The 20,142-nt window shown below is 43.9% G+C and overlaps 1 pseudogene; it reads right to left on the bottom strand.

Annotated features, from left to right (window-relative positions):
* Positions 1 to 16,477: 16,477 nt before the first annotated feature.
* LOC127196682 (uncharacterized) lies at positions 16,478 to 19,888 on the bottom strand (annotated as a pseudogene).
* Between the last annotated feature and the right edge of the window lie 254 nt (positions 19,889 to 20,142).

The raw sequence follows: 20,142 nt of genomic DNA, 5'->3' as shown, positions 1-20,142 counted from the left end.
ACATGAACTTTTCCAGTCCATTCAGACTGTGCCCACCGGGACTTCTGGCTGCTTAAACCAGAAGTTTGAGCACTATGAACATTCTCTTGGGTATGGCCTCTTAAAGACACGCCTCATGTACTTTCCACCTCTAATTGTAATATACCATATTTTTTGGACCATAAGACACACCTTTTCCTCCCCCAAAGTGGGGGGAAATTAGGGTGTGCCTTATGATCCAATTGTTGTCCATTGGGCATCAACAAAGAAGTCTCCTGCAGAGAGAAACCAGTTCCCAAGCCTCTCTGCTGGTCACCATCCCCACCCACCCCTACTTCCAACCCCTTACCTCCCCACCCCATTGCACTGAATGCCACTGATCTGAGCTGAATGCGGATCTTAGCCTGCTGAGTAAGCAGGTGCGTGCTTGCTGCAGGGCTCAGGGCAGGGGGAGTGCAGTAAAATGTGTAGCAATAAGGAAACTCTAGCTACCATTTCTCCCTCCTTGACTCCAGTGGGGCCACATTTTGGAGTTTCCAGAAAACTAGAAAAGTGCTTGAGTCTCTAAGTCTTTCTTCCTGTTAACTCTGTTTAATATTGCCGTATTTTGTTATATTTTTAAAATATCTTATTATTTGGTTCAGAATTTTTTTCTTGTTTTATTAATCTAAAAACTGGGTGTGTCTTATGGTCTGAAAAATATGGTACACATTGCAAGTGGTTGCATTGTTGTTCTCCCATATATTACATCCTGACAGCAATTTTTCCCTTCCTCCTCCCCATCCACTCCTCCTCCTCCTTTCCCCTTCAGAGACGAGCAGTCCTCCCATGGACATCAACCAAAGATGGCATATCAACTTACAATAAGACTAGGCACCTCCCTTCATGTTAAGGCTGGATGAGGCAACCCTAGTAGGAGGAAAAGGGTCCCAAACGCAGGCTAAAGAGTCAGAGACAGCCCCTGCTCGCCCTGTTAGGAGTCTCACAAGAAAACCAAGCTACACAACCATAACATATACACAGAGGGCCTAGGTCAGACCACTGCGGGCTGTCGGTTCAGTCTCTGTGAGCCTTTATAAGCCAAGGTTGGTTGATTATTCTGTGGGTGTCCTTGACCACAATCCTCCCTCCTCTTCTTCTGCAGAATTCCCAAAGTTCTGCCTACTGTTTGCCTCTCAATCTCTGAATCTGTTTTCATCCGTTGCTGGAGCCCCTCTGATGACAGTTATGTTAGGCTTCGGTCTACAAGTATAGCAGAATATAATTGGAATCATTTCATTGGCTTTTTTTTTTCTGGTTGCATTTGGTTCTATCCTAGGTCTTTGGGCTATCCAGTCTCTGGTTCCTGGCCTTCTAGGCAGTGTCAGGCATGGGTGAGGATGGGAACAGGAGGGATCAGGTCGGGGGAGGATGGAGGGGGAGGTTACTGGGGGAGACAACTGGAATTGAGAGGCATCTCAAGGATGAGCTAGAAACCTAGTGCAATGGAAACTTAGGTGACCCTACCTAAGACTCTCAGTAATGGAGGACATGGAGCCTGAACCAGCCATCTGCTGTAACCAGGCAAGACTTCCAGGGGAGGGATTGGAACACCAGCCTAGCCACAAAACCTTTGACCTACAAGTTGTCCTGCCTACAAGATGTGCTGGGATATAAAGTGGTGCAGAACTTGTAGGAGTGGCCAGCCAATGACTGGTCCAGCTTGAGACCCATGCCACTAGTCCCTCCTTCCATCCTTCCCCAACCTGATCCCTCCTGTTCACATCCCCACCTATCCCCAGTCCCCTGCTGTATCTACTGGATTTCCCCTTCCCAGGGAGATTCATGCATCCACACTTGGGCTTCTCTGGGTCTGTGGATTAGAGCATGATTGTCCTTTACTTTAACAGCTCATATCCACTTATAAGTGAGTACATACCATATTTGTTTTTCTGAGTCTTGGTTACCTCACTCAGGGTGATTTTTTTTCTAGTTCCATCCATTGGCCTGCAAATTTTGTAATGTTACTTATTTTAACAGCTGAGTAATACTCCACTGCATAAATGTACCACATTTTCTTTATCCATTCTTTGTTGAGGGGCATCTAGGTTGTTTCCAGTTTCTGGATATTATGACTAAAGCTGCTATGAACATAATTGAGCAAATGCCCTTGAGATAGAATAGAGTGCCCTCTGGGTATATTCCCAGAAGTGGAATAACTAGGTCTTGAGGTAGACCAATTACCAATTTTCTGAAAACAAAACAAAACACCATATTGTTGGGGTTGGTCTGATGTATTTTGATGCTAACTAATAAAAAACCATTGCACCTGAGCAAGGCAAATGGTATAGATGTAGCTAAGGTTCCCGGGTTTGGAGAGACAGAGAATCTTGGGAAGAAGAAAGACTGAGGGGAGGAGAAGAAAATTGCACCATCATGGGTTAAGTGGAGAAGCACATGGCTGCCATGGATGGATGGATGGGAGGCAGCTCAATAGAAGTTATTAGAAGCAGATGGCATGGGATTGGGGCAGGGATCCCATACCTACCCCACTATGGGAAGTAGTTTATGCAATTAACCTGCTCTGGTTAACTAAGGCTATTTTAAAATATATTGTGTCTGTGTCTTGATTGATTGCTCATGGGTTATATTGCTGTAATAATAAGTGTAGGCCTAACAATAAACATCATTAGACCATATTGGTAATTTAACAGCAACATTTGGCGCCAACATGGTAGGCCTAATAAAACTGATACTTTAACAACACTACATTGGTTTAAAAGGGTGGAGAAGGTCAAAACCAGAGGAAACATAAGACAGACAGACCAAAAGGTCTTTGGAGGAAAATATCCTGGTGGAGAACACCTCCAAAGTCGCCCAGACACCTTCAGCTTTTCCAGTCACTGTAAGACATGTGCCTGCACAAAATGGTGCTGAGGGTTATGATGAAACAGCCTGGCATCCTGTAGACATGATGGATTTAAAACATTTTAAGGAATCTGTCATCAAATATGGTATACACTCTGCCTTCATTACACAAATGTTAAACAACTGGACCACACAAAATAGACTTGTTCCCCAAGACTGAAAAAATTTAGTTTCAGCGGTATTGGAAGCAACACAATAGAGGCTATAAGAAAAAAAAAAGACACATGGAATAAGTATTCATAGAGATCAATTGCTTGGTAAAGAACAATATACTAACTTAAAAAAAACAAATTCAAGCTAAAGATAGAGTGACTGAACAATGTCGTAAGACAGCCTTGAGAGCTTGGGGGCTGGTAGAAAAACCTGGGAAAACAACAATTCCATTTACTAAAGTATTCCAAGGACCTCTGGAACCCTTTAAAATTTTTTTACAGAGATTAAGATCTGCTATGGATAGGGTGTTGCCAGATTCTGACACCAAACAGACATTAAAACTTATCATGGCTTATGAGAATGCAAATACTAAATGTAAGAGGGTGCTTAGACCATTAAAGAAAAGAGGTGCTCCACTAGATGACTGGGTAAAGGAGACAGTTAATATCAACTCTCAGGAGTATCAAAATAATATTGTGAAACATGCTTTAGCCAGAGAGCCCAGCTACTCGATCATAATACTCGATGCTTTAATTGTGGTAAAATTGATCACGTACAAAGAAACTGTAGAGATAAAAAGCGCAATAACCCCCCTCCCCCAAACAAAAACCATAACTTGTAAGAGAAAACAAAGAGGTTCTGGTCATGATGGTAATGAGATGTTAAGACTTCCAGGGTACTGTAGTCGCTGTGGAAAAGGGAAACATTGGTCTCGGGATTGTCAGCTTAAGAGAGATGTGCAAGGCAATATCTTGCCTACGGGAAACAAGAGGAGGCCATCAACTCAGGCCAGCCGAATTCCTTTGGCCAGTCCAAAAGTGACAAAACAAGAACTGGGTATTAGTGATCTAATACATGCTACTAAAGACAGTACAGCCTTGGATCTGGCTTCTAATATGGCTCTTACCCTATCTCCACAGGTTGAATGTTACAAATTAAATACTGGTGTTTTCGGTCCTTTGCCTTCAGGCACAGTAGAACTGGTTCTAGAAAGAAGTGGGCTGACTTCTCATGGTTTTATTGTGCATCCTGGTATTATAGATGGAGATTCTAAGGAGGAAATAAAAGTCATGACATGTGTAAAAAAAAAATAGAGAGAGAGAAAGATAAAGAGGGCTGGAGAGATGGCTCAGCGGTTAAGAGCACTGACAGCTCCTCCAGAGGTCATGAGTTCAATTCCCAGCGACCACATGGTGGCTCACAACCATCTAAATGTGATCTGATGCCCTCCTCTGGTCTGCAGGTGTACATGCAGGCAGAGCACTGTATACATAATAAATAAATATTTTTTAAAAAGAGAGAAAAAAAAATCAATGCTGGGGATAAAATTGCTCAACTCCTACTGTTTCCTTACATTAAGGACAAAGCCACTCCAGTGAAAAGGACTGGTGCGTTTGAAAGTACAGGGGCATGTGTGTTCTGACAAACAGTAATTAATGATCAGAGACCTAAGTTAACTGGTGTTAAGATAGAAGGCTTGGTAAACAGCGGAGCTGACATTTCAATCATGTGTCAGAAGTCTTGAAACCAAAATTGGCCACTTAAAAAGGTTTATACAAAAATTATAGAAATTGGTAAGTTATCTCAAATAAAACAAAGTGTACAGTGGCTTAGTACGTGAGACCAAAAGGACAAACAGGAAGGCTGAAACCCTATGTGGCTGACATTCCCATAAATCTATGGGGAAGAGATCTCTTAAAACAATGGGGTACTCAGATTACTATTCCCACAAATACCGAGATAAACAATGTTAAAACTAGGGGTAAATTGGTACGTGCTTCTGGGAAAGAAATTAATGTAAGTGATCAGGGGCAACCACAAACTATGCCCACGGTCCAACCTCAAAACTCTTCAGGTTTAGAGTGTCAAAATTTATAAGAGGGGCCACTGCTGAGAAACCAACAGCCCTGCCCCTAAAATGGATTTCAAACAGACCTATATAGCAGGAGCAGTGCCCTTAACAAAAAAAAACAAAAACAAAAACAAAAACAAAACAAAAAAAAGTTGCAGGCACTTCACTGTTTAGTGAAAGAGCAGCTGGAGACTCAACACATGAAGAATCTTCCAGTCCCTGGAATTCCCCTGTGTTTGTGGTAAGAAAGAAATCAGGTAGATGGAGAATGATAACGGATTTGAGGGACATAAACAAGGTGATTCAACCCATGGGTTCGCTTCAACCTGGAATTCCTTTGCCTTCCTTGTTACCTAGGTCTTGGCATATAATTACAATTGATTTAAAAGATTGTTTTTTCACCATACCTCTACATGAGAAGGACAGGAAAAGGTTTGCTTTCAATCTTCAATGAAAAGATATCATTGAAAGGTACTTCCACAGGGAATGTTGAATAGCCCAACTTTATGCCAGTATTTTGTGCAACGACCTTTAGAAACAATTCATATACAGTTTCCTCAATCTATCATATACCATTACATGGATGATATTCTGCTAGCTGATTCTGATCCTAGTGTTTTTTTAAAAATGTTTCAGGAAACACAAAGAATTCCGCCATGCTGGGGATTACAGATTACTGTGAAAAAAATACAAAGGGGAGATTCAGTTACCTATTTAGGCTATAAAATAACTGAACAAAAAATTCGACCACAAAAGGTACAGATCCGTAGAGATCAATTACAAACTCTTAATGACTTTCAAAAATTATTAGGAGATATTAACTGGTTAAGGCCTACAATCGGGTTAGCTACATATAAGTTAAGTAACTTGTTTCAAACATTACAAGGGAATTCAGATTTAAACAGTCCAAGGTGTCTAACTGCTGAGACAGAAAAGGAGTTAATTCTGGTGGAACAAAAACTTCAAAAGACATATGTGGGTAGAATTGATCCTAAACTTGGTTACATTCTGGTTATTTTGCTTTCAAAACATTCTCCTACTGGGCTTCTTATACAAAGGAAAGACAAAATCATAGAATGGATATTCCTGACAAATAAACAAAACAAAAAATCAAAAACATACATAGAAAAAATTTCTGAATTGATTACAAAGAAAAAATAAGGTTGTGCCAACTGTCAAGGATGGACCTGGAGGAAATTGTAGTGCCTCTTACTGATTCTGAGATTGTGTCATTATGAGTAATTAATAAAGATTGACAAAAAGCGTATAGTAACTATTTGGGAGACATTAACAATAGATACCCAAAAAACAAACGTATACAGTTTATAAAAAAAAAAAACGAATTGGATCCTTCCAAGTATTGTAAAGAGGTCACCAATCTCAGGGACACCCACCTTTTTCACTGATGCAAATAAATCAGGTATGGCTGGTTATAAGTATGATAAAATAACTAAGGTGATTAAAAGCCCATTTACATCAGTTCAAAAATCAAAATTATATACAATCCTTATAGTATTGTTAGATTTTCCTGAATCTCCTAATATAATTACTGACTCTCAATATGCTGAAAGAGTTGTTTTACATATAGAAACTGCTAAATTTACTCCTGATAACACAAAATTGACTACATTATTTATAAAGCTACAACAGGTCATCAAAAACAAAAATTATCCCTTGTATATTGCTCATATTCGATCCCATACAAGTTTGCCAGGTCCATTGGCACAAAAAAATAAAAAGATGGACAAATTATTGATAGGTAATGTATTCAAAGCATCAAGATTTCACTAAAAACATCATGTCACTTGTAAGGGGTTAAAAAAAGATTCTTTATCACTTGACAACAAGCCAAAGAAATAATTAATAAGTGTCCTACATGTTCCTTATATAGTCAACTACCATTATCTGCTGGAATTAACCCTAGAGGTAACAGAAGGAATAAAATTTGGCAGATGGATGTGTTTCATTTTACAGAATTTTAAAAGATGAGGTACGTGCATCAAACCATTGATACATATTCAGGTTTTCAGTGGGCAACTGTCTTAAGTTCTAAAAGAGCTGACTGTGTGATTACTCATTTGCTGAAAATAATGACATTTATGGGGAAACCTACACAAATTAAGACTGACAATGCTCCTACATATGGGTCCCTTAAGATAAAAAAACTTCTTTATGTATTATAATATAAAACATGTTACTGGTATACCTCACAACCCCACAGGACAAAAAGTTGTAGGAAGAGCTAATCACACCTTTTTAAAAAATGCTTATTAAGCAAAAAAAAAAAAAAGGGGGGGGGGGTGGATAAAGACACCCAGGGACCAATTAAATAATGCTTTGTTGACTCTAAATTTTCTTAGTGTTAATGATGAAGGGGCATCAGCTGCGGAGAGACATTGGGTAATAAAAAACAAAACAAAACAAAACAAAACAAAACTAAAGAGCTGGGACAACCAATATTCCACAAGGACTTGTCGAGTATAAAATAAAAATCTACAATAGTTTTAAGATGAGATTGTGGGTATGCGTATGTTTCCACAGGGAGTAAAAAATATGGCTACCAACCAAACTTATAAAGATTAGATCTGACCATATAGCAAGTGAATCTTAAGAGCTACCTGGTTCTTACATCTTAACATTGTTTCATATAGCTTAAAAAAATAATGCCCTCTTCTGGCCTGTTGGTGTACATACAGGTAGAGCCCTGTATTATTTACAAAAAACAGGACAATGCTAAAGACAAAACAGACAGCCTGGGTAATTTAACCCCAAAAACATGCCTCTGACACCTCAAGCAAGCTGCCTCAACTGATGTTTCCTTAAAAAATTATATATGTACTAACATACCTATACTAATGATTTCAAAAGTTTACTTACTTTCAAAAAAAAAAAAAAAAACAGGACAATGATAAAGCTCGAACTTCTGCCTGTGGCGCTACTGCTTTCTCCAAAAATTATATGCATATTAACAATAAAACGGCTAGCCAAAAAGCTCAATCTCAAAAAAGACTAGACAAAAACAGATACAGCTAGCTTTTCCAGCGCTTGGCCAATATATTATTTTTCTTGGGTACCCAAAAAAACATTTTTCTCCTAAACAGCATAAAGTAATTTTAAGAACATGACGCCCCCATTCCCAGTAGGAGGAATGGGTGTTTTTGCTGGGTTATCAATGCTCATTTTTGCCTAAGGGAGTTAGTTACAATTAATAAAAGTTTCATTTGGGGATTTCTTTCTTCTATCTTTCTTTCTCTCTTATCTTTCTATCCCATCTAATATTAAGAAAAAAGGGGGGGGGAAGGGAGGATATAGGTTTACAGAATAAAAGGTAGATTATTGAATCTACTAGCTTCAAAAATCTTACATTGGTATTGTAGATTGATGAAAATTTAAGACTTTTGACTGATGGAAATTTAAGACTTCAACGTTTGCTTCACATTGATAAGAACTTAAATTGTATATTGTCATTCATTTTTGCCTTATGTATTGTATGTTATATGTTGACAAAATATTACATATTGTATGTTAGAAACTTAAATCATTGTGTTCAATGTTTATTTAATGAATTATTCATGTACCACTCATTCGAAAAGGTAATGTCTTATGAAAAACTATTAATAATCTGTTCAGGAAGATCGAGGATAAAAGTTGGTATTTGGTTACCTAGAAATCCTACTAGATACTAACTTACTTTGTCAAAGAGCAGATTTGTTTAGTTTCTTGTCTATGTCTTCAAAGAAATAGATTGATAGCTATAAGATTAGATAGAGAGTTAGTCTTCAAACTCTTCAGAGATCCACAAAATATGGCATTTAATGATAAGGGCTTTCCTGACAGAGAGAGACATCAGCTCCTGGCCACATCTCCATATGCATCACTGAAGATGGGGGCATCAAGAGACGAGAGGGTGACAGAGTGGTCACTGGACTGAAAAATTGCTCTTGTCTCTACTGCTGATGACAGGCTGACTGTCTGCAATGATCAACAGTGATGCTGAAAAGTTGACTGTCCAGCTTTAAAGAGACTAGATGGACCAGACTGTCGGAATTCCTGCTTCAAAAAGCAGTTTGTTAGATGTTTTGGGCCGATAAGACTAAAGACTGATTGCCCCAATGAAGAAGAGAATCCAGTGATTGTCCAAGCGGTCTGCTCTCTCTGTTCTATCCACACTTGGAAGTTGCCCACCAACACTTCCTTTATTAGATAAAATTTCCTTCTTGGGTCTCTGATGAGATTAAAGACTAGATAGCCACAGTGTTAATAGAAGCTTTAGTTTAAAAATTAAAAACACATTTATAGATTGATAATTACAATTTCTCATTAAAAAAGGACTCTATTTGGTAGGATAGTAAAATATTTTCTCTCAGGTTAACAAGTATAAAAGGACTTGATACCTGATGATTCTGTATATATGTATATTTGTGTATATAATTCTTAATTTATTTTTTAAAAGAGAAGGGGGATGTGTGGGAAGGAGTGTAGGCATTGTCACAGGTGAAAGCAGTCTTGGCGGGCTTTGCCCTTGGACACACCATGGATTCTCCCTGAGATTAACCTTGAGATAGACTAGGTGGAGCCATCCTGGGCCTAGAATTCAGAAAGTGGACCTGGGGACTCCACCTAGACTATTGTGTTTCTAATCGACCCTCAATGGGAGAGGGAGACCACCCCTTGCACTTGACACAGGCAGGCAGACAGGAGAGAGGAGCAGCAGGGTCAGACCAGGCTTGAATGCACCTGGATCGGAAGGAGGATCAGTGAACAGGCCAGACCAGCACGCAGGCCAGAGACACCAAGGAACCGGTCCCGGGGAATGGATACCGGAAGGTCCACTCTTTTTTCCCTTTAACCTTTTTTCCCTCTTGTGTAAGCTAGTTGGGTTGTATAATCAAGTTTAATTGTTAAGAAACAAAGCCAACAAACCACACAGCTCTGAGGTGGGACAGTGTCCTAAGGGTATCCTGAAACACTATAGCCCAGCAACCACACAGCTATGGGAGGAAGGCTCCTCAGCAGAGACATTGCGGCTCCCAAGGGAAGGTCACCCCAACTCCTGAGGAGTGGAGGAGCCTGAACCCCGTTCCTTCTCCAGCCAATGCAGCTTGCAGGGGAGGGCTTCCCCATCCCTGAGGATCTGAGGAACTTTGGAGACTGAGCCATGCCTTCTCCAGTTGATGCAATTCCCAGGTGAGGGGTTACCCCAAACCCTAATGAGCTGAGGAGCTTTAGAGCCTGAGCTCTGCTCTTTCTCCAGCTGAAAAAGCTCCCAGGGGAGGGGTTTCCCCAACCCCTGAGGCACTGAGGAGCTTAGGAGCCTAAGTTCCATTCTTCACTTCTTTCTTCTCTTCTTCATTGCTTCTTCCAATGATAGTCACAAAAAGCAGTAAATCTCTTAAAAGAGATGTATTGGAGGGATGAACCCAGGTGTGGCTGCCTCTGCTCTTGGGAGAAGACAGCAGAGAACTGGGCAATCACAGTCTTTATATAGGGCTTTTTAGGGGGTGGAGCTTTCTAGGACAGAGAATTCCAGAGTGAGGATTGGTCGGATTTCAAGCCCTGAGCTTGGGGGAAGCTTGGGGATTGGTGGGGGTTCCTTCAGCCTTTTCACCTAAAATTAGCATAAATCTGGGAGGGGTCCTACTGAGGGGCTGGAACTTCCAGTTTGAAAATCAGAGAGGTGTGATGGAGGAGCCTTTTAATTCAGGTCCTAAGGAATTTACATAGACTTGAACTCTAAACAAAACAACTTTCCTTAACTAAACTATGACATTATACTAAGGGGTCAGATTTCTAGTTCTGGTCCCTGGCTGGCAACGTCAGACCATGTATATCTCCCAGCCTTGGAGGAGTGGTTAGTTTATACACTGTTGCCACAGAGCTGGCAGACTAGCTCCAATTAAACAAGCTTTCCTCCCCCAATTCCTGAGTTCCCTGAGTTTCCTGTCAGCAGCAGCCATAACTGAGACTTCCGGTGCCAGTGCCGCTGTTTCCTCTGTGGCTTCAGTGTCCCAGTTTTTCCAGGTGTCTGATCTCAGGTCCCAAGGCTGCGGAGATTTAACCTTAGTCACTCTGAAGTCCTGGGGTGTTGCTGTCCAGAGGCCAGCAGAACAGCCAGAAGATCTGAGCACCTCTTTCAGGGAGCACAGGGTGTGGCACCCAGGGTAGCTGAAGAGCTGAAAAAGGGTACCTAGGAAAAAGGAGGAGGAGGAGGCCAGAGGCCAAACTTGATGCTGCCTAGCCTGGCCTCTGACACTTTCCTGCAAAGTATACAAAGTTTACAAAGTATGCAAAGTAAACAGAGGGAGTCTGGCAGGGAAGGCATTCCGGCTGTGAATAGCTAACATTCCGCACTAAGGTTCCATCTCCAGGATCCCCTCCGCTTGTGCTTTCTTTATTCTATTTTCCTTTTCAGGTCTTGAACAGTTGTAATGATTTCCTTCACCTGTTTGATTGTGCTTTCCTGTATTTCTTAAAGGGGGTTGTTTATTTCTTCTTTAAGGGCCTTGTAAGGCCAGTGCCGGAAAAAGGGGCCTGAGACTTACTTCCCAGAACCCACAGAGACAGGAGAGTCCAAGTCCGATGCAAACGCATCTGCCGCAGCAGGGTCAACTACGCTCAGAAGCAACTGTGACCCTGGTCAAACAAAACTTGGGCCTTTTTTTTTTTTTTTTTTTTTTTGGTTTTTTGAGACAGGGTTTCTCTGTGTAGCCTTGGCCATCCTGGACTCACTTTGTAGACCAGGCTGGCCTTGAACTCACAGCGATCCGCCTGCCTCTGCCTCCCGAGTGCTGGGGTTAAAGGCTTGTGCCACCACGCCCGGCTTAAAACTTGGGCCTTATATCCCCTTACAGAAACAGAATTACAGAACAAGATTGGCTAACAAATAATGATTTTTTAAAAAATGATTGGCTATTAATTAGGTAAACAAAGTTCAAACAAGGGTCAGGGTGTTTTGCCAGGTGTTTGAAGGCGTAGGTTTTATTGAAAAGTATCTAACAGTTCAATGGGAAGTACAGCCCTGGGGAATTTATTCAGCAAGCTTTGAGTGGGATAAACAACCTAAGTTTAGCTGGGGTGAGCCACAGATCATGAAGACGGAAAAGGGGGCTCTTTCAATCCCCAATCTCTTTTGATAGTCTTTTAATCTTAAAAGACCAATTTCATAGTTCATGTTCTTGGAGTTGAAGCCCGGTATTAACTGTGGAGTATTGCTGTCTCAGCATCATAATTTGGATGGTACTGATGCATTCTCTGATGAAAAATATCAGCCGGTTAAGAATACAGGAGCCAAGGGTGACCAAAACAAATAAAATTATCAGTGGACCAAGTAGGGTCGAGATCAGAGTGGTTAGCCGAGGGGAACTGTTATACCAAGACTCAAATTACCCTTGCGAGGCTCTTCTTCCCTTCTCTCTCTTGGCTAGCCCTTCACGAACCTTAGCCATAGACTCTTTGATGACCCCCGAGTAGTCAGCATAAAATCAACATTCTTCTTTAAGGGCCGCGCACAGGCCTCCCTGCTGTAAAAATAGGAGGTCCAAGCCAGCCTCGTCCATTCTGCAAAACTACCTCTGCCAGAGAGCTTAATGATTCCTCTAGATGTGAGACGGAGTTTTCTAGATTTTTAATGTCTTCATCTATGGCGGCCCTAACTCCCTGATAACTTTTATCTTGTACTATTAGGGCAGCTGTTCCCGTAGTCGCCCCTGTTACGTCAAGCCCTAGGAGCAGTGAAGCAGCTTTTCACTTTTCTCTTTTGGAACGAGTGTCATGATTGTCCCAAGTGTCCAATAATTGGTTGTAACTATGGTAATTAATCTTAGAGATTAACTGTACAAACGCACAGAAATCATCTTCATTTTTTTAAGGCAAATGAGTAAAGGCATGGGGTTATCCCAGAAGCACAGGCCCACCAGGCTTGTTGGCGGGGGGGGGACGCCAGGTGGCGGGGGAGAGGAAATACATAGGTATTGTTGTGGCCACCTTTATGTCTTGGAGGCAAAGTTTCTGGTACTGTTTAGGAACTTTTCCCATGCAGAGTCCATGCCCAACAATGGAGGGTAAAGACAACTGAGCATCTTGGTGTGGTTGCCATCTACAGAGATCGGTGTCAGTAGTATTTAATGGGTAGCTAGCATTTATGGCAATAGCCTCGTAGTAAGGAGGTTGCACGGGGAGGGGGGGAGGGCAGGAACACGACAAAGCCGCTCTCAGTCAGATTCGGGCAGGAGGCATTTAGAAGCATGTAAGTGTTGACCACTAGGTCGAGGAGTGGGTCTATGCTCTTAGGTGCTAAGTTGACATTTGCCAGATTGGACCTGGGTTACCCCGGAGTGGTTTCTAAGGCCACTGGAGTAACGGCAACCTGTGCAGCGGGTCAGCTATGACTGGGTTGGGCCCTAGTGGTATTCCTTTCCAAATCACTTTAAGTGGGTGGTGGGAGGTCCCTCCCCAATAAATACGCAGCCCCCAAGTATTTCCTTGGAACCAGTCTCTATTTAGCTTGCCATTTTTAGTGACCCTAACAACAGTGGGGTTGCAGAATTTGTTTTTACAAGGCCCTGGGGGGCTGGTAGTCAAAGCACACCCAGAGTCAAGGTACTTAATAGGACTTCTCTCTCCTGAGTTTGTAGGGTCATAAGAACCACTCACACACATACATTCAAGAGACGAACATCAGGAGAAAAGGTGGATGAAGTCAGGCAACTTCAACTGAAGTTAAGCTGCTCAATTTCTCTCCCACGTTTATTGTAGACCACACTTATACTTCTGAGAAAAGGGAGTTATCTCATAGTCAAAAGAGTACAATTAGTCACAAAAACAGATGAGTTCTAAAATATAACAGGTTACATGTTTTAAAGCTAAACATTTCTTATCTATGTATCCATTACATAAGTTCATGGTGAGTTCAGAACGACGAAGGCTGGCAGGGTCTAAGTTAATAGAGTCTGAAACTTAAAAGAGTATAGGACTTATCAGTTAGGACGGACCTGACTATACATTATCCAGCTATCTCTTAGTTCATTATGAGCTCAGGACAATAAGTTTATCTGTCTTTCATTCTAAGAAACAGAGTAAATTCAGACATCTCTAGGTAGCTTCATTCCACTTAGGTCATGAGAAGTTTAAACAAAAATACCAGGATTTGTGGTGCCATCTGCAGTGGAGGCTTATCTGAAGCCACAAATCTGCTAGTAGGCTATTCTTAGTGAGGCATCTAGAGGTCCACAAAGGTATTTATTGCAGCCATAAACTAACTTTAACTTTTAAAACTATTTGAGTCAAATCAGGAATTCCATAATCAGGGATTAATTCATCTGAATAACAAAAATTACATCTTCAATAAGATCCTGTAGGAAGTTTGCTCAATCAGAGCTGGTCAGTACCCAGAAAACAATTCACACCAATGCCAGATGTATTTACTTTTGGGTTTTCGAGACAAGGTTTCTCTGTGTAATCTTGCTATCCTGGACTTGCTTTGTAGACAGGGCTGGCCATGAATGTAGTCCTGGCTGTCCTGGACTCACTTTGTAGACCAAGCTGGCCTTAGACTCACAGTGATTCACCTGTCTCTGCCTCCCTGGGTGCTGGGATTAAAGGCATGCGCCACCATGCCTGGCTCTAATGCCAGACTTTAGAGAGATGCAGCAAAGCACAATTGACAGGGTAGGCAGAGGTTGGAAGCAATTCTGGGATACATCACGATAATGGCCTTGCAAATACCAGATCACCTCCAGAGATCTCTCATGCCTCCTGGACTTTCCCAAATCAATGGCTCCTGACAGTATGTCAGAGGCTGGAAGCAGTTTCGGGGTACATCATGGTATAAGACCTTGCAAACACCAGATCACCTCCTAGACGGCCCACATACCTAGTGAGCTCCCTTAACAGGGTGGCTCTTGGCATTCCCCGACACAGTACATATGTTTAAAAGTGTGAACAGGAACTTCATTTTGACAGTGAGGTCTTCTCGAGCTTGAGTCTCAGCAGGTTGTCAGTCTTGTGGATTTCCCAGGTGTTCTCAGGATCGACGTGGGTGAGTGCTGGCTTGATTTGGGAGGCGTGGACCCAGGTGGTGATCCCATCGACCTTGAGTGCTGTTGGGGTTGTCAGGAGAACAGTGTAGGGTCCTTTCCAACGAGTTCAAGCATCCCCATATGGTGCCGTCACACGAGGACTTGATCTCTGACCTGGTATTTATGGGGGACTTCAGGGGTCCCTGAGAGATAAAGGGCAGATAATCATGACCAAATTTCCTGGTGCAAGGTCTGCAAAGCCAATAATCTTATCATTAAATCTCTAGGATGGTTGGTTGAGAGCTGAAAGGGTGGTCCTGTAGAGGCCAAGGGTGTGGGGGACCCATACAAGATGTCATAAGGAGTTAAATGTAATTTGTAGGGTGTGTTACATACCCTGAACAAGACAGGGGAAGGATCATCACCCAGTCTGCGTCAGTCTCCAAGGTCAATTTAGTTAAGGTCTCTTTGATTGTTCTAGTCATCCTCTCCACCTGACCTGCACTTTGGGGATTATATGCCTTCCAATTAGTTGCCAGAGCCTGACTAACACCTTGGCTTAACCTGGGACACAAATGCTGGTCCGTTTATCTGACCCTATAACCTTAGGTATCCCAAATCGAGGCGATATTTCTTCCAGTATCTTCTTGGCCACCACCATGGAGGTTTCCTTTATCGTTGGGAAGGCTTCGACCCATCCTGAGAAGGTATCTACAAAAACTAGTAAATACTTGTAGCCATACCTGCCTGCTTTGACCTCTGTGAAGTCCACTTTCCAGAATATACCTGGTTGATTTCCGTGGAATCTTTTCCCTTTCTGGTTGTACTTCTTACAACTGTTAGCCCATTGGCCGGTGTCACCAGAGTCGACTAGTTATTTATTAAGCTTTGTAATTGTGGGACAAACATAGGGAAGGCCTTAATAATTTCAATTAGCTTTCTCTTACCCAGATGAGTCCATCGGTGCATCTGGGATAGCCAGTCCTTGGCATAGTCCTGGGGAAGAATAGTTTCCCCTTTAATGGTTTTCCATTTATTTTTAGTGCGAATGTTGGTTTCAAATCTTTGGTTCCACTGTTCCTCTTCAGGTGTGTAACTTAATGGGTTTAGCTTGTACTCAGGCTGTATATCCGTCATCAAGGCATGGACCTTAGCAGGGGTTTCTAATGCTGCCTGCTTTGCGGCTTGGTCTGCGGAATTATTGCTGTGGATGACAGGTGAGTCCCCCCTCTGATGTGCTGGGCAACGAATTATGCTGACCTCTCTCGGCAGGTGCAGAGCCCGGAGGAGGTCGATTACCTCCCGCTTGTTACTGATAGTTTTCCCCTCTGAAGTCAATAGTCCCCTCTGCTGATGAACAGCCCCATAGACATGCACAGTGGCAAAGGCATATCGACTGTCTGTATAAATATTTAATCTTTTATCTTTTCCCAGTTCTAGGGCCTTGGTTAGGGCTATCAGTTCGGCCCTTTGGGCTGAGGTGCCCTGTGGCAAGCCCCTGGTCCATATCATGGCATCCTCAGTCGTTACTGCTGCCCCAGCTTTTCTTTCTCCATCCCGGATAAAGCTGCTACCATGTTAGGGCCCCTGGCAGAGGTGTGTCACGTAGATCTTTTCTCCATCCATGAGCCTCCGCTAAGGTCTGCAGGCAGTCATGTTCTGGTTTGGGAGCTTCAGAGTTGGGGAGCAGAGTGGTCAGGTTCAGGCCTGATGGGGGAGCAAAGGTTAGGTGGCTGAAGTCCAGGAGCAGGGTTTGGTAGTGTGCCGTTCTAGCATTAGACATCCATTGATGGGGGGGGGTTGCCGAACAGTCCCCCCAATGGCATGGGGGAAAGTGACCTTTAAACATTGTCCCAGAGTCAAGTTTTGAGCTTCTTTGACCAGAACAGCCATTGCAGCTACCAGTCGCAGGCAAGGGGGCCATCTCGATACTTCTGGGTCCAGTTTCTTTGATAGATAGGCTACTGGGCACCACCATGGTCCCAGTTTTTGACTTAAGACCCCTTTGGCAATGCCTCCCCGTTCGCCCACATAAAGGTGAAATGGCTTTTCTAGGTCTGGTAGTCCCAAAGCGGAGGCCTTTAATAAGGCGTTTTGGATGGCCTCAAAGGCCATTTGTTTCTTTTCAGTCCATTGATAGGGCTGGCTTCCCTTGGTAAGATGATATAAGGGGGCTGCCATTTCAGCAAACCCTGTGGTGCATAGGCGGCAACATCCAGCCATTCCCAGAAGCTCTCTTAATTGCCGGGGGAGGGGGGGTTAGGTACGAGTAGGCTTAGGATCGTTTCTTTTCTGGCTTGGCTGAGCCATCGCTGTCCATCCTGCAAAACATATCCCAAACATTTGACTTCCTTTTTACGTATTTGGGCCTTCTTGGCGGACGCCCGGTAGCCTAGCTCCCCAAGTGTGTGAAGCAGCACATGTGGACCTGTTTTACATATTTCCTTGGTGTCTGCGGCCATGAGGACGTCGTCCACGTACTGCAGGGAAGTCACGTCAGGGTGGTTAGCACGATACTCACGTGGGTTACGGCACAAAGCTTCATCGAAGACGGCTGGCGAAGTCTTGAAACCCTGGGGCAGGCGTGTCCCTGTTAGTTGGTTTGTAGTTTCTCTCTGGGGGTCTCGCCATTCAAAGGCAAAGATTTCTTGGCTCTGGTTGGGGGGACATCCTTTAGGTCTGACATGGTATACAATTGCCTGTCAGGTGACAAAGAACTGAGGAGCGTGTGGGGATTGGGGACCATGGGGTGGATGTCCCATACCCTGTACCCTAATATATGCTTCCCTCAAGTCTTGGACCTGTTGGCAGTCGTTGGAACCAGGCTTTTTAACCAGGGGGAGGGGAGTGTTTCAGGGCGATTGGCATTCCCGCGGTATGCCTAGCCGGTAAAGGCGTTGGGGTGAGCTTCTATCCAGTAAACCATGGCCACGTCTAGGGACCAGCTTGAGCTGTCAGAGGCTGGCCATTTCTCAAAGAGTTTATATTCTTCATTTAGGTTTATGCTTAAAACCGAAACAGGTTGCCCCAGAGTCCCTTTAACTTGGGGCCCAGTAGGCAGGAAGTGGATCTGACCATGAAAGAATGGGATACCTGTGTCTTTTCCAAACCAACTGTCCGTTTGGTTGTCCAGGGATAGTTTTCAGTGCCTGTGGCTCCTTGTACCCAGGATGTTTTGGACGATAAAGGTCCGGAGTCCGAGGTGAGCACCGAATGCTGGGCTCCGGTATCCACCAGGAAACGGACAAGTTTCCCCTCGACCTTCAAAGTTATCCGGTTTAAGCGAGGGGTCCTGAACCCCAACTTTCCTAATCACTGTCCTCTTCTTCTAAGACCAAACCTTTTTTGTTTCCTTGTTTTGCCCGTAGAGTGGGGCAGCCCTTGGCCCGGTGACCTTCGCCCTTACAGTGGGCACACTGGTTTTTCTTTAGGGAAGGTTTGTTCTGTTGTCGGGGCCGCCCGTAGGAGGGGGGCCTATCATGAACCACTGCTGCCAGGACCTTTTGCAGGTTCCTTTCTTGTCTTTTGTCATGTTTATCTTCCCTGCTCTCTCTTTCCCTTACCGTATGTTCTTCCATTTCTTCCTCAGTCTCCCTGTTATTAAATACCTTTTCTGCCATGGCCAGTATATCTTTTAATGACCTGCCCTGCATCCCTGCTGCCTTCTGTAGCTTTCTCCTAATGTCTGGCCAGACCTGATTGACAAAAGCCATTGTTACCATGGCTTTGTTGGCTTTGTTGACTGGGGTCATGCGGGGTGTATTGACGGAATGCTTCCATCAGTCTTTCTTTCTTTTTTTTTTTAAAGATTTATTTATTTATTATTATATATACAGTGTTCTGTCTGCATGTAGTTCTGCAGGCCAGAAGGGGGCACCATATCACATTACAGATGGTTGGGAGCCACCGTGTGGTTGCTGAGAATTGAACTCAGGATCTGTAAGAGCGGTCAGTGCTCTTAACCACCGAGCCATCGTTCCTGCCCTCCATCAGTCTTTCTAAGAAAGCTGCTGGTGACTCCTTCTTCCCTTGTCTTGTTTCCCTTACCTTGGTCAAATTAGTGGGCTTTCTGCCAGCCCCTTGGAGACCAGCCAACAGAGCCTGGCGATAGACTTTGAGACACTCCCTACCTGCATCCGTGTTGGGGTCCTAGGTGGGGCGAATAAAGGGAAACCCGGCATCAATGTCAGTAGGGAGGACGGCTGGGAGGCTGTTTATCCCTGGTACATTTTTCCGGGCTTCCAATAGGATCCTTTCTCTCTCTTCAGTGGTGAAGAGGGTCTGAAGCAACTGTTGGCAGTCATCCCAGGTCGGCTGGTGGGTGAACAAAGTAGACTCTAGGAGGTTAGTTAGTCCATTGTCTTAGGGAAAAGGGGGTTTTGTGCCTTCCAATTATACAGATCAGCTGAGGAAAAGGGCCAGTATTGGAGCAGTTGTTGCCCCGGTGGGCCATAGGCACGGAGGGGAAATGAGCGCGGATCTGGTTCTAAGGGTACTTTACTGCGAATCCGGGCCAAGGGTCCCGGAGTTTCTGCCTGTACTAGATCTATAAGGTGGGGGTACAGGGGCACACTAGGAGAGGTTGGGAGCCCTTTTCAGGGCTTGGGGTGAGAGGTGGTGGTGGGACAAGCGGGTGAGGTGATGAAGGGAGGGGAGGGGTAGGAGGGAGTGGAGGGGCTGGTTGAAGGCGATCCCTTGGTACGGGATAGGGAGGAGGTGGGAGTGGATCCTGTAGGTCGTCTGGTGGTCCGCTGTCACCCTGCATGACCGCTGGTACCGAGGGCCAGAAAGAGGGTCCAAGGTTTCTGTTGTCTGGGACCCCGGATCTTTGGAGAGCCAGAACTCGAGGTAGGGTCTGTGGGAGAAAGGGCCTCCCGCAAGACGGTGGCTCAGTGATGAATTCCTTCCAAACTACAATGTAAGGGACCTGGTCCGAGTGTCCAATACACCCAGGCCCGAAGATCACTCCTTTGACCGCCATGGTGGTTGGTAGGTCAAATGTTCCGGCAGCAGGCCATCCTACACCAAAGGGAGCAGGGAGGTAAAGAGCTAGCCAGGGGGTGGGTTGAAGTGATAGAATAGTCATGTTTAGATAGTAGCTGGGAGACTGCCCCAGCAAAAGACCTTAGCTTTAAACTATACAGAAGTCTGGGACTCGTTATTTAAACCGCTGGCAGGATCCGAGAAGTCCCTACAATTTGTGTCTGCGCAGGGGTTTTGGCAGCCTGTGCAATC

Source organism: Acomys russatus, chromosome 12 (assembly GCF_903995435.1).
Source record: "Acomys russatus chromosome 12, mAcoRus1.1, whole genome shotgun sequence".
Taxonomy (NCBI): domain Eukaryota; kingdom Metazoa; phylum Chordata; class Mammalia; order Rodentia; family Muridae; genus Acomys; species Acomys russatus.
The sequence above is the reverse complement of the archived record's forward strand: the minus strand, read 5'-3'. Positions and strand labels throughout refer to the sequence as shown.